We start from the raw sequence: 15,509 nt of genomic DNA, 5'->3' as shown, positions 1-15,509 counted from the left end.
TACTGTTGAACAGAGAGGTTTGGAAGTGGGTGAAGGGGTGGAGTGACGGTGTGAGTGAGAGGCGCAGTGAGTTGGCCATTCTCAATAGAGTGTCAGGAATGAAGGTCAGAGGAACAGACCAGGCAGGAAACACAGAAAGAGCGAGGAGAAGCTGGTGTGAAAAACAGAGATTAAACAACAGGCTTGTTCATTTGGTTTGGGTCTGGTGTTTAGAATACCCGGAATCTGGGTTCACTTCCCTTCCAACTCAGCGAATTGTATCAACATTATGTTCATAAAACCATAGAATGATACCCAAAGAAGGAGACCATTTGGTCCATTGTGTCAGTGCTGTCTCCTGTAATCTGTACATTTTTCCTTCCAGTATTTATCCCTATCACTTTTCAAAGTTACTACTGAATCTGCTTTCAAGTCCTGATCAGACAGTGCATTCCAGATCACAACGCATCACTGTATAAAAAATCATTCCTCATTTCGCCTCTGGTCTTTTCTCAATCACCTGATAAATACATCCTCTGGTTACTGACCCTTTTGCCACTGGAAACAATTTCTCCTTATTTAACTTATTGAAAACCTTCTTGAAGATGTCACATACTAGACTGCCAGTAAAACTGAAGCCCATGGAATAAAAGGGACAATGACAGCATGCATATGAAGTTTGCAGACTGATAGGAACATAGGAGCAGGAGTAGGCCATTCAGCCCATCGAGCCCACCCTGCCATTCAATATGATGATGACTGATCGTCCACTTCAATGCATTTTTCCCACACTATCTCCATCTCCCCTATGTCATTTGTATTTAGAAATCTGTCAATCTCTGCTTTAAACATACTCAATGACTGAACTTCCACAGCCCTCTGAGGTAGAGAATTCCAAAGATTCACAACCCACTGAGTAAAGAAATTTCTCCTCATCGCTGTCCTAAGTGGCTTTCCCCTTACGTTGAAATTGTGTCCCCTGGTTCTAGACTCCTCAACCGGGGGAAACATCTTAGCTTCATCTACCTGTCTATCCCTTTAAATATTTTGTAAGTTTCAATGAGATCACCTCTCATTCTTCAAAACTCTAGAGAATACAGGCCCAGTTTCCCCAACTTCTCTTCATTTGACAGTCCCGCCATCCCGGGAACAAGTCTGGTGAACCTTCGTTGCAGTCCCTCGATGGCAATGATATCCTTCCTAATGTAAGGGGAACAAAACTTCACACAGTATTCCAAAGTGCAGTCCAACCAAGGTTATATACAATTGAAGCAAGACTTCACTACTCCTATACTCAAATCCTCTTGCGATAGGGGCGAACATATCATTCGTCTTCTGAATTGCTTGCTGCACCTGCATGTTAGCTTTCAGTCACTTATTGACAAGGACACCCAGGCCCCTTTGGACATTCACACTCTTACCATTTAACAAATAATCTGCACATCTGTTTCTCCTGCCAAAGTGGATAACCTCACATTTTTACACATTATATTTCATGTGCCACTTTCTTGTCCACTCACTAAGTCTGTCCAAATTCCCTTGAAGCCGCTTTGCATTTTCCTCACAACACACATTCCCACCTAGTTTTGTGTCATCTGCAAACTTTGAAATACTACATTTGGTCCCCACATCCAAATCATGTGAACAGCTGGGCCACAGTGTGGTGGTGAACAGTTGTATTTCTGTCTGGAGCAAGGTTTACAGTGGGTTCCCCATGGTTCCTCATAACATCAGTTATGTGCAGAGACTGGAAAAGCTGGGGTTGTTCTCCTTGGAGCAGAGCAAGTTCAGAACAACTTTGACAGAGTTAGAATCAAGGAATCAAATGGTTACAATACAGAAGGAGACCATTCAGTCCATCATGTCCATGACAGCTCTTTGCAAGAGCAGATCAGCGAATTCCACTCCTCTGCCCTTTCATTGTAGCCCTGCAAATGTTCTCTATTCAGGTGATTATCCAATTCCCTTTTGAAAGCCACGATTGAATCTGCCTCCAGCACACTCTCAGGCAGTGTATTCCAGATCCGAACCACTCACTCTGTCCCACACCCCTGGTACCATTGCAGAACATCTTTTCTGTTCATTTCATCCCTCATAAATAATTGAAATGAAATGTTTATTAGGAAATGCACAACATAAAAAGGAGAGAGAAATAAATGCTGAGTAAAATAGAAGTCAATGTTTGGAAGGTAAAAAGAGCAAAAGATGTAACTTTTATTCTGGATGAATGAGAGGAATATATCACACTTTGGGGATTTTGTAAGAGGATTTACTGATAAACCTGGGATTTGAAAGGAAGCTGGTTCATGGTTTACAGAACAAATTCAGCCCCTGGGGTGGAGCCAACAGCTGCACCGTCCAATAACAGACAGGCCGGGGACACTGTCTCAGGCCTAGTGAGCTCAGTCGATGAAAGCATGAAACTCTGAATCTCAAGTTTTTGAGTTTGAGCCCACTGTGGGTGTTTTCTATTTCCTTTTTAGGCTGATTTTACAGGCGTTATCCAGCTCTGAATTCCTCGGCAGGGAGTTCAAGGAGTGTTTGAAATGAGATTCAACAGCAGTATGAGAAAGTCTCTCCTTGATTCAGGACTCTTACCTCTCTGCAGGATCTCACTGCTGAAGACTGAACTTTATCTCATTTAATTTGCAGCTCAGGGTCAGTGTGGTTCACTGGGACTTCTGGCTGTCTCCCACTTCACAATCCATCAGTGCTGAGAAATCAATGGGGAATATTACTCACATGTTGTAATGTTTTATAAATACTTGAATGTATTTCACACTGTGTCTAACAGTGTGAATCTCCCCTGGTATATCAGCTCACCAACACTTCAACAGAACATTCACATCATGTGAGCTCTGAGATCTGTTCAGATCCCTTTCCCAAGACCTGGAAAGTGGGTTTGGGCTGGATCACTCTTTTTCAGCTGGCACAGACACGATTGCTAAATGGTCTCATTCTGTGCCATAAATTTTCTCCATTTTCTAAGTTCTATGAAGTGAGGTGTGATTGGGAGGGGCAATTCCACCAGGGTTATATTTTCTACCAAAACAATGACACAAGGGATACTTCACTTTTTTATTCATTCATTCATGCGATGTGGGCATCGCTGGCTCGGCCAGCATTTATTGCCCATCCCTAGTTGCCCATGAGAAGGTGGTGGTGAACTGCCTTCTTGAACCGCTGCAGTCCATCTGGGGTAGGTACACCCACAGTGCTGTGAGGAAGGGAGTTCCAGGATTTTGACCCAGCGACAGTGAAGGAACGGCGATATAGTTCCAAGTCAGGATGGTGTGTGGCTTGGAGGGGAACTTGCAGGTGGTGGTATCCCCTGCATTTGCTGCCCTTGCCCTTCTCGGTGGTAAAGGTCGCTGGGTTTGGAAGGTGCTGTCTAAGGAGTCTTGGTGCATTGCTGCAGTGCATCTTGTAGACGGTACACACTGCTGCCACTGTGTGCCAATGGTGGAGGGAGTGAATGTTTGTAGATGGGGTGCCAATCATGTGGGCTGCTTTGTCCTGGACGGTGTTGAGATTCTTGAGTTGGAATTGCACCCATCCAGGCAAGTGGAGAGTATTCCATCACACTCTTGACTTGTGCCTTGTGGATGGTGGACAGGCTTTGGGGAGTCAGGAGTCATGGTTGAGTGAGAGGAATATATCACACTTTGGGGCTTTTGTAAGAGGATTTATTGTTAAATCTGGGATTTGAGAGGAAGCTGCTTCATGGTTTACAGAACAAATTCAGCCCCTGGGGTGGAGCCAACAGCTGCACTGTAATTACTCGCCTCAGGATTCCAAGCCTCTGACCTGCTCTTGTAGTCACGTTATTTGTATGGCGACCCATGGTAACCTCCATGATGTTGATAGTGGGGGATTCAGTGATTGTAATGCTATTGAATGTCAAGGGGAGATAGTTAGATTCTCTCTTGTTGCAGATGGTCATTGCCTGGCACTTGCGTGGTGCGAATGTTACTTGCCACTTATCATCCCAAGCCTGTGAGACTGAAATAGCTCAGTTGGGAGTGTGTGAGACTGAAGATCCCTGGTTCAATCTGGGGTTTTGGCAGTTCTCCTTTATTCTGCATCGCCCTTTGGTTTTGACTCTTGAGCTGCACAATTTACACTGAAATTATTTCCCCAACTCTGAAGGTTGGATTGGAATAGAGAGATATCAAGGATGGGAAATATTTACATTGTCTGCTTTAGCTTATTCTCTATCTCCTTGTGTCCTTTTCCCCAGTTTTTGAATCTTTCGGGGTCGGGTGAACATTTGATTTGCTGCATTTGTCCCAAACTGAAGCCTTTTCCACATCTCTGGGCGGTCAGACTCACTCTGTCTGTTTTTGCTGCTCGTGACCATCAACAAGAACAGGCCACGAGTTCAATGTTTATCAGCAAACGGAAGATAACTGGAAAGAATTCTGTGTTACTCCAGACCAGTGACAAAGATGCAATGGATGTTATTCAAAATAAATTCCCTCTGACATTTTATGTAAACTTGTTTGCATCTAAAAGTTGGATTTTAAGTGTTACAAAAATGTGTCAAATTAATGACTGACCATGTGACAGCGCACATGGGGATCAAATCCACAACCTTGTTGTTATCAACACTGCGTCCTAACCAACTGAACTAAGCGGCCTATAGACAGAGCCAGGTATGGGTTTGAGCCGCACGCTGGGCGGTTTGTGTTTTATTTCTCACACTGGGTGACAGAGCGATTGTACAAACAATGGACACATCACATCCCTGAAACATTGTTCTGATATAAAACAGTGTGAAATAAGAACTGAGCATGGAAATGGAACGGTACCAGAAATCAGGACTTTAATCTATTGAAGTTGATCTTGAAATTCAACCATTCACTGAACATTCCAATCGATCGAACTCTCTTCTGATATAAAATCCAGGAACTTGAGCTGCTGTAAAACATAACTGAGACTGACGTGATCTGAATACACAATCTTCTGATCTGTAGTCAGACGCGCTACCATTATGCCACTAGCTCACAAATAAAATAAAGTGTTTCATTCCTGACAGATTTACTTCTTGTTTAGATTCAGTGATTGAAATTAATTCAATCCTCATCTGATCTCCACTCTGTGAAGGCCTGCTACCCGACCTGAACCCGTCGAGACCCGCGACCTGTGTCGGGTCCGGGTCATGTCGGGTCGCTCTTCCGGGTCTGGCTTTCGGGCTCAGGTCAGGTCGGGCCAGGTTCGGGTCGGGCTGGGTCCAGTTCGGGCTGTGTCCGGGTCGGAACAGACAGGAAGTATTACATTTTGCTCTTCTGGGAAGTTGAGTTTAGTAAGTGTCAAAAGTTGAAAAGCCAACCTGAGCTGGGAGTCCGGGACATCAAGGAGGGAAACTCTGAGTCTGCTCAGTGAGCAAGTGAGCATCTCAATGATGTCATTGCGCTCATGCTGCAGCTTCCTGTAGATCCGGAATCGGGAGGTAGGTAAAGTGAACATTCCGGTGGTCGGGTAAGGCTCGGGTCGGTTTGGGCGTGGGAATAAATGGAGATACTCGGGCCGGGTCGGGCTCGAGTCCAATGTGGTTCTGTCAGGTTCGGGTCGGGTTTTTTTTCCTGACCTGAGCAGGCCTTTACCGCTCTGTCAGTGCCTTATTTAAGCTATTACTTGGAGTTCTGTTTTACAGGGTCTCGGCTGTTTAAGTGTTTCCCAGACCCACTACTCTGATTAATCAGACATTTTGCTGCTAACTGCTGCTGCTACAATTGAAATGTAAAAAAGAATTTCCAGTGACCTGCAACCAATGGACAAATACATTTCAGAAAGATAAAGCTCATTCACCAATCCACAAATGTGTCTTTCTGCTTCTATTTATAAACAACTCCTTCTCTCCACTATGAGAACTATACAATCACTACAGTTATTTGAAAGTTAGTATAAGATGTTCCAGTTCATCAATTTTAAAACTGCAGCAGGTATTTTCCAGAAAACTTCTCTGTTGGAACCTCAGTCCCATTTAGATTGAAAGTGGACAATTAATGTATTCACTTGTTCATTGTGGACAGGTGTCTGACTTGGAATAAATCTCATTAACTTTCAATGAGGTGGCAGTATTTCTGTGCTCCCATTTTACACAGTCTGTCCTGTTCATGCACCATGCTTTTATTCTCCTCTCCCATTCTCCACAGGATACAGATTACAAGCATCATCAATCTAGCTGTTGAAAAGCATTGGAAGAATCTGGTCACACAGGTATTGAAACATTCATTATCTGCCATTTTACAAGTTGGTTGCTTTAAACACAATACAATGTGCAATCATCTTGAAAAGAGATTCTCTTCAATATCCAATACAAATTGAATTACAAACCTGACAGACAAACACAGGAGAACAAGTGACTAGTGAACACAAACCTCATGGTGCTCATTTTCAGATTTATTGCAGTCACTTACAAAACAAGTGAAAGAATATTACAGTGAAATGATTTGGAAAGTAGGGGTGACTTTTGTTGGTGCCTTTCTTTGCTCTGTTGGTGAAACTTTCTTGCACCTGACTCCTGTTCATGTCTCTGTTTCCTCTATTGAATGAGGAAGGAGGTATTTGATCAGAAATCAACTGGATTGTGTACCTTTGAGAGGGGATTTCAGCACCGTCAGGGCTGGAAACAGGAGTGAGTGAAAGACAATGTGTGGAGTTTGATTTTGTACAGAGGGAGAGCAAATCTAACAGGACTGTGAGATATTGGCCTGGATTTTGCAGCCCAATAGTGGTGAACTCTGAGACTTTCACTGCTATTGAGGGTCTGAACAGCACTGCAATTGCCAGTACATGCACACACTAACACCAGCATCTGGAAGTTGTGGTGGTGAGAAATGTGCTTAGAAGGAGCCTCTGATCATAATCGCACCAGCCCACTCTTTAAAGTGACAGGGACCTGTAGTTCAGCAATTTGGGCTCATTGCCCACAACGTACCCTGATTTTTACCTGGGTTGGATTAGAGCCGGTACCAAAAGGCTCAGGGGTGCTCGGGAAGGACTTTTCTGTTGACACAACAGCTCCACTATTCCAGGAAGACACCGGCAGCAGCAGGGGTCAACTTTCAGAGGGAGTTCAGACATTTTAAATGTTGTATTTTGTTTCTTAATTGTATGTAACTTTTTAGCATCGCCTTATCAGAGTTCTTAAATTTACATCTGACTTTTTATGAACAAGATTGAAGTGCTTTTAAAAGATCTCTAAATATATATGACTTTTTATCGAGATTTATCTGGCTTCTTTGTAAAGACTCGAGTAAGATTGAAATGACTTTTAAAAACTACATCTTATCCTTTAAAATCCTGCTTACATGTCGATGACATTGGAAGATGGCTTCAGAATAACTTAGACTATCTTTCTAACAGGTACTGCAACAGCTTCAGTCCTACTTTCTGCAAAAGCTGGTGAATTACAAAGAAACAATGTATTGAGCATTTTATAAACTGTTGATGCAGATGGGATTCAAACTCATACATGTCAAACAGAAGGAATTAATAATCCATCATCTTAACCTCTCAAACACTTCATCACCCAGCTTTGTGCCAGCAACCCATCACATGTCTTTTTTGCCTCTATGGAAATTTGGGCAGGATGGTCACCTTCAGCTCAGATCCTGACTGTGCATCCAGATGTGCAATGATGGAAATGTAGCTTCTTTTAGTAAATGACATTTCCATCACATCAGGTCATGGCCTGTTGGGAATGGAGTGGTGTGAAACATTTCCAGACCATGTCCAACACGTTTCTACTCAGTGTGAAAATCCACCACGGAAAGACTGGAACATACAATCATTTGATCACATCATGATTAACATCACTCAGACACCTGAACCATTAGGTCACTGACGAAGTCATGATGACTTCGAATTTCTCATGAAATGACAACTGAACTAACTGACTGGAAGAATTGCTTTAACTCCACGTGATCAGAGAGGCACAGCCTCAGACCGACTTGGCAGATGAATATTGATTGAATAATTTCAGTGTGAGGAATGTTCCAGCATCATAAACCAGGGGAACGTGCTGACTGAGCTGTGTCTTCATCTCTTCTGGGCAGTCGGACAGTTCACCCTTCATTCTGCTCTGATTCACTTTCCCAAAGCGGATCTACAGATTCTCAAATCTGGAGACGGGGTTTTCTTATTTTGTTCCTTTTGATTTTTCATGCTCCTGAATGATAATATATTCTAAACCTCGGATCAACCCTCCCCTTTGCGTCGTGTTATAGTCTTGGTTAAAAGAGACACAAAATGGCACAAACACTCTGAAACATACAACACGGTCACACTTTCCTTCAGTGATTTTAATGTTGAGCTGTTTTCCAGGTGAAATGCAACTGCAAACACATTGCTCTCAAAGAAATTGTAGGGGATTGAGTTGCCGTTGTAATATTAGCACTGGACATCTGTACGAGCAGGAACAGCCATTTCAAACTCACATCCTTCACAAAGGCAAGCACTGAGCTGTTTTCTTTTGTGAATGAAATTCATAAGAAAAGTTAAAGTTCACAAGAAAATGGATGTAAATGATTGATAGCTAAACTTTTGAAGCAAGGATATGAATCCAAGATTTTCTGATTAGAAGACAAACACTCGAACCAATTAAGCTACTGAGCCAGATCACAAGTGCTGTGACAACTAAGGGCAGAGGAGGGAACTCTTTATTCTCATCCCACTTCTCCACAGGTCACAACATCTATGTGAACTTTTCCCACATACTGATACAGTCAATCATGTACTCTATTTTTCCCAGAATAGAAGACACTGACCAGGTTTCTTTAATGAACAACAAAATTATCCATTTATTGTCGAACAAGTTTTAACTAGTCATGAAGTAAAGCATAAACACACAGGTGGAAATTTTAAAAGTTCCTTTTTCACCTTTGCCAACTTTTAAAGTCCTTTTTTTATCTTCGAGCCACATGCACACACACACACACACACACCGGATAGCTGAAAAAATAAAAGGGATTTTTAAAAAAATTCAGCACTCTGTTACAGACAAAAACAACCTCTTGGGCTGTTTATTTGCTCATTTTTGAAGAAATCATCAGATGAGATATGTTGCTCCAAAACTGGAATACAGTCTAACTTCCGAGTATACGTAGACTGGTCACTAGGGTATTTTAGAACAGTTCTTTTCAGAAGGCATTGAGAATTAATTTTAGCAGGCCTTCTTCAAAGACATGCGACAAGATGAATTAACTCAGTGGACTTCTCAGGGTCTTTTAAAGATTTTCTGGAAAACAAACTGGGTTGTGGTCTTCTCTCCTTCGTTGACGATTCTTCAGGCTAACTTTATCAGCTGCTCACTCCAGCAGGTAAAACACACTGACTGCTACAACCAAAGGTTGTGAGTTTTCTGCTGTCTAAGGTTTGCACTGCTGCTGCCAAGCTTGTCCAATCAAGGGGCATGACTGACTTCTCTGTCCACATTTCTCCCTGTTACCAGGGTTTCTGTTCTATACTTAACTTGAATCATGTGACAACCAGTAAACATAGTTGCCAAATTGGTTCTTTTGGTGCCCTCTTGAAAAAGAACTGGTCCTACACTTATTCAGTTTGATTATGAGTTCTTCAAAAAATATTTTAACAAAAGAAACAGAATCCCTTCCATAACATCATGTACTTTCGCTGAGCTACAGGTTATTGCAAGTCTCTCTGGCAGTGTTTATTTTAGGTGATTTTGTACTCAGGTTCTTTTGGAATCCATGTGTTTGCAGATCTTTGTGAGTGAGAGATGTGGTAATATGTTTAAAAGATTTCCCTGTAAATTATTCATATCTCCATCTTTCCCCGAACTTTGTACAACCACATTAATATGGGAATCACACACATCAGGCCGTCAAACCTGTCCGCTAAACATTGAAAGGTGACAGTGTTTATTGTGACGGGGTTCCATTTACGAAGACACATCTTGATGATTCACACATGTAAAAATTTGTATATTCTGTTCATGACATAATGACATAAATAAACATTTCCTTGCACTTGCCATGCTTGTTGAACATTTTCTCTGCTGATGCCCCCTGAATATATTAGAGAACATGGTGACGAGGTTGAGATAAAAGTCTGTAAATATAGGCAGAAAACAGCAGCAGGGACTGCAGTGAACAAGATTTACGTGACATATTTGTGCTTATATTGGTGGGTGAAATAAGATACTAAACACACAAAATCCTACATTTGAGCTTGCGTAAAAGATTGCTCTGTCGATGGAGATAGCATCAAAGAATGCTCAGGAATTTTGTCCTATGCCAGTGACCGTAACACATTTCAGGGGAACTTAAAAAAAATGGTAAAATGGGCTTTCACATAACAGATGAAATTTTACACAGAGAAGTGTGAAGTGATACAATTTGGAAGGTAGAATGCCATATAAATGAAAGGTTACAATTCTAAACTGGGTGCAGGAGCAGAGAGACAATGTACACCAATGTTAGAAGGATTGAAAAGGTTGCTTGGAGCAAACAGGACACTTGGCTTTATTAATAGAGGCATAGAGTAAAAACATATAAATTATGCTAAACCTTTATAAAATACTGGGAATGAATGGCCTCTTCCTTTACCTCCACAGAAAGCTTCCATTCCATGTTTGCAAACACTCGTCAGGATCACTCTCCACAGATCCTGCCACTCCAGGCTCGGACACCCACTTCAGGATCACTCTCCACAGATCCCGCCACTCCAGGCTCGGACACCCACTTCAGGATCACTCTCCACAGATCCCGCCATTCCAGGTTCGGACACCCACTTCAGGATCACTCTCCAAAGATCCCAGCACTACGGGCTTGGAGACCCTCTTAAGAGATCCTAAATCTCCAGACACGGGCATCCTTTGAGGACCACTCTCCACAGATTCTGCCCTCCAGGCTCAGACACCCTCTTCAGAATCACTCTCCATACATCCCGCCGCTCCACGCACGGATATCTCCCTCAGGATCAGATCAAAGAATGTTGCTTGTCACTTATCAGCTCAAGCCTGCATGTTGTTCAGGTCTTGCTGCTTGCAGGCACAGACTGCTTCAGTATCTGAGGAGTTGTGAATCATCAGCGAACATTCCCACTTCTCACTTATGTTGAAGAGAAAGCCATCAATGAAACAGCTGAGGATGTTTGGGCCTAGGACACTGCCCTGAGAAACTAGGTATCCAGTCATGAATGGTGGTCGACAATTAAATAACGAACCAGATGAGGAGGCTCCAAAAACATCCCTATCCTCAATGTTGGTGGAGCCGAGCACGTCAGTGCAAAAGATAAAGCTGAAGCATTTGAAATCGTCTTCAGTCAGAAATTGCTCAGTGGATGATTCAACTTGGCCTCTTGAGTTCCCCAGCATCACAGCTTCCAGTTTTCAGCCAATTTGCTTCACTCCACATAATGGCAAGAAACAGCTGCAGGCACTCGATACAGCAAAGACTATGGGCCCGAACATCATTCCGGCTCTAGTACTGAAGACTTGTGCTCCAGAACTCGCTGCGCCCTCAGCCAAGCTGTTCCAGTAGAGCGACAACACAGGCATCTACTTGCTGCCCCATCAGTCTACTATCAATCATCAGTAAAGCGATGGAAGATGTCACCAACAGTGCTATCAAGCACCACACACTTAGCAATAATCTGATCATCGATGCTCAATTTAGGTTCTGCCAGGGTCTCTCAGCTCCAGGAAATAATTTGGCAGATAGAGGAGAATGTGGGAAAATGTGAGGTTATCCACTTTGGTAGGAAGAATAGAAAAGGAAAATATTATTTAAATTGTGAGAGATTACAGAATGCTGCGGTGTAGAAGGATCTGGGTGTCCTCGTGCATGAATCACACAAAGTTACCATGCAGGTACAGCAAATAATTAGGAAGGCAAATGGAATGTTACCCTTTATTGCAAGGGGGATGGAGTATAAAAGTAGAGAAGTCTTGCTACAAATGTACATGGTGCTGGTGAAACCACACCTAGAGTACTGTGTACAGTTTTGGTCTCCTTATTTAAGGAGGGATATACTTGCATTGGAGGCAGTTGAGAGAAGGTTCATTGGATTGATTCCTGTGATGAAGGTGTTGTCTTATGAGGAAAGTTGAGCAGGTTGGACCGATACTCATTGGAGTTGAGAAAAATGAAAGGTGAATGTATTGAGACATACAAGATTCTGAGGGGGCTTGACAGGGTAGATGCTGAGAGGATGTTTCCTCTCGTGGTGGAATCTAGAACGAGGGGACATAGTTTCAGATTTAGGGGTTTTTCATTTAAGAAGGAATTTCTTCTCTCAGAGGGTCATTAATCTTTGGAATTCTTTACCGCAGAGAGCAGTCATTGAATGTCTTCAAGATTTTTATCTACAAGAGAGCCAAGGGTTATGTGGGCAGGCAAGAAAGTGGGGTTGAGGTCATGATCAGGTCAGCCATGATCCTATTGAATGGCGGAGCAAGCTCGAGGGGCCAAATGGCCTACTCCTGCCTACTAGTTCTTCTGATCTTATGTTCGTATGATCTCATTGCAGCTTGGTCCAAACAGAGACGTAAGAGTGGAATTCCAGAGGAGAGGTGAGTGTGATTGCCCTTGAGTGAGTGTGGCATCAAGGATCCCCAGCAAAATTGAAGTCAATGGGAATCAGGGGGTAAACTCTCCACTTGTTGAAGTCTTACCTCGCACAAAGCAAGATGTTGTGGTTAGTGGAGGCCAATCATCTCAGCCCAGGACATTGCCTCAGGAGTTTCTCAGGGTAGTGTCCTAGACACAAACATCCCAGCTGTTTCATTGACGACTTTCTCTTCAACATAAGTCAGAAGTGGGAATGTTAGATGATGATTCACAACTCTTCAGTCTGTGCCTGCAAGCAGCAAGACCTGAACAACATTCAGGCTTGAGCTGATAAGTGACAAGCAACCTTCTGGCCACACAAGTGCCAAGCAGTGAACATCTCCAATGAGAGAGAAAAAAAATCTACCTTTTGATATTCAGAAGCATTATCATCGTTAAATCCCCCACCATCAACATCTTGACCAGAAACGTAACTAGACCAGTCACATCTATGCTGTGGCTATAAGCGCAGGTCAGAGATTACGAATTCTGCAGCAAGTATCTCACCTCCTGACACCCCAAATCCTGTCCACCATCTACAAGGCACAAGTCAGGAGTGTGATGGAATACATCCCACTCAACAACACTCAAGAAGCTCAACACCATCCAGGACAAAGCAGCGCACTTGATCGGCACCTAACCCACCACCTTAAACATTCAATCCCCCCACAACCAGTACACAGTGGCTGCAGTGTGTACCATTTCCATATGCACTGCAGCAACTCGCCAAATATCCTTCAACAGCACCTTCCAAACTCGTGACCACTACCACCTCGAAGGACAAGGGCAGCAGATGCATGGGAACTCACTACCTGCAGGTTCCCCTCCAAGACACTCACCATCCTGACTTGGAACGATATCGCCATTCCTTCACTGTTGTTGGGTCACAATCCTGGAACTCCCTCCCCAATAGCACTGTGGGTGTTCCTGCACCATATGGACTGCATCAGTTCAAGAAGGCAGCTCTCCACCACCTTCTCAACGGCAATAGGAATGGGTAATAAATGCTCGCCTTATCATCGATACTCACACCCAAGAATGAATAAAAACCAAATCACTCTCCACAGATTCCCCCACAATCTGGGCTTGGACATTTACTTCAGGACCACAGAGCTTTATATCACTGCAACATGAGTTCCAATCTTCATATTCTGTTCACTTTTCACATTATTTTCTACCAGTCCACTAGCTTTTATTAATTCAGTATTCGGGTCTCTGCTCCTCCGCCGTTTCTAACATCTCACCTCTTACAAAAAAACACTCTGATCGATCGTAGGTAGTAGATGACCCCTCATTTTAAACTCCATCTGCCAAAGCATTGCTCACTCACTTAATCTATCAAGAAGATTTGAAAATAAATTTCTTGCCAAAGGATAATTTTCTGCATCTGCTCCCTCGCCATTTGCTTTTCCCATTTGTCTTTCACTTGGTGCAAATCGAGAGAAAGTAAAGATGGAAGGAAGGAGGGGAGGAAAAATCCTGCTCTGTTTCGTGATCCCTATTTGATCTTCATTCCAGTGCAGTTTGGGTGAAGAATTCCAATTGTCTGTCTCAATTTTAATAAAGTATAACTAATTCTGGAATCACTGTCTGGAAATTGACAAGAACAGGTTTCGAGGCTGACTTTAAACATCAACAATACACTAAACAGCTCATAAGCTAGCGACAAGGATGGGATTCGAACCCACGTGTGCAGAGAACAATGGATTAGCAGTCCATCGCCTTAACCTCTCGGCCACCTTGTCAGTTGCAGAAGCACAGCTGTCACATTCAGCACAGTTTCTGGCTGTGCAGCCAGTTGTGCAATGATGGAAATATATCTTCTGCAAGGAAATGAAGTTGGGAATGGAGCGGTGTGAAACATTTCCAGACCATGTCCAACACGTTTCTACTCGGTGTGAAAACCCACCACGGAAAGACTGGAACATACAATCATTTCAACACATCATGATTAACATCACTCAGACACCTGAACCATTAGGTCACTGACGAAGTCATGATGACCGAATTACTCATGAAATGACAACTGAACCAACTGACTGGAAGAATTGCTTAAACTCCACATGATCAGTGAGGCACAGCCTCAGGCCGACTTGTCGGGTGGTGTAAACAGATATCACTGCTTCTGATCTTCACCAGAACAGAGAGTGAGATGTAACATTGATCATCAAACAGACTGTGAAAGCATACAACAGAATAAAACACATGGAGAGACACTGTGGAATAACAAATAGATTTGTTTGGAATGTTGAAATTTTGATTGGAATGGATAAAACACCAGAAACAGCAGATTAAAGTGGGATTCTCATCATTATATTGATCTGGGACAGAAAAGAGAAACTGATGGAAAGAAGAGAAGAAGGAAGAAAAGAAAGGATGGAACTGTTCAATCTTTTCAGTTTTTTCACTCGCCCATCAAAGCTGATAAAAAAAAGTTGCAAATAACAGAGAATTTCACCAAAAAGGGAGATTAAATGTTGCTGAAACCTTGGATCGAAGGATGCTCCAACAGATCACCTGTTTAACTGTCTCCTCACTCGGGGATTTCAATCAGTCAGCAATATTATTCTCTACTTTTTTTGTTAATTGGTCCCAGAACTGTCACTTGGAATTAATATCTGTGTTCCGACTCCTGAATAATAAAATTGTGAGTTTCTCGATATTTTCTGGACACAGTTCCTGCTGAAAGAACTAAGAACTCTTTTCTAACTTACACAATACTCGATACACACTCATCAAGCCTGCTAAGCTAGCATCCTTGGTGCTGCTCTCTCTTCTCCCAAACTTCATCTCATGTGACTGTTACATCATCACTCTGACACTGGGAGGGGTTGATCCCACTATCTTCAGCATTAACCCTTTACATCCATGTACCACACTGTCTGTCCAAAGAAAATGGGTGGAGGGAACTTCCTTCATTTATCAAAACACCAACAGCAGCACAGTGGCACA

General features: G+C 42.8%; 1 non-coding gene across 1 annotated transcript; it reads right to left on the bottom strand.

Moving 5' to 3' along the window:
* Positions 1-14,220: 14,220 nt before the first annotated feature.
* On the bottom strand, positions 14,221-14,302 carry trnas-gcu (transfer RNA serine (anticodon GCU)). The gene has a single exon. It is a non-coding gene; the product is annotated as a tRNA-Ser (tRNA).
* Between the last annotated feature and the right edge of the window lie 1,207 nt (positions 14,303-15,509).

Source organism: Heterodontus francisci, unplaced genomic scaffold (assembly GCF_036365525.1).
Source record: "Heterodontus francisci isolate sHetFra1 unplaced genomic scaffold, sHetFra1.hap1 HAP1_SCAFFOLD_61, whole genome shotgun sequence".
NCBI lineage: Eukaryota > Metazoa > Chordata > Chondrichthyes > Heterodontiformes > Heterodontidae > Heterodontus > Heterodontus francisci.
Note: the sequence above shows the minus strand (reverse complement) of the source record. Positions and strands in the feature narration are given on the sequence as shown.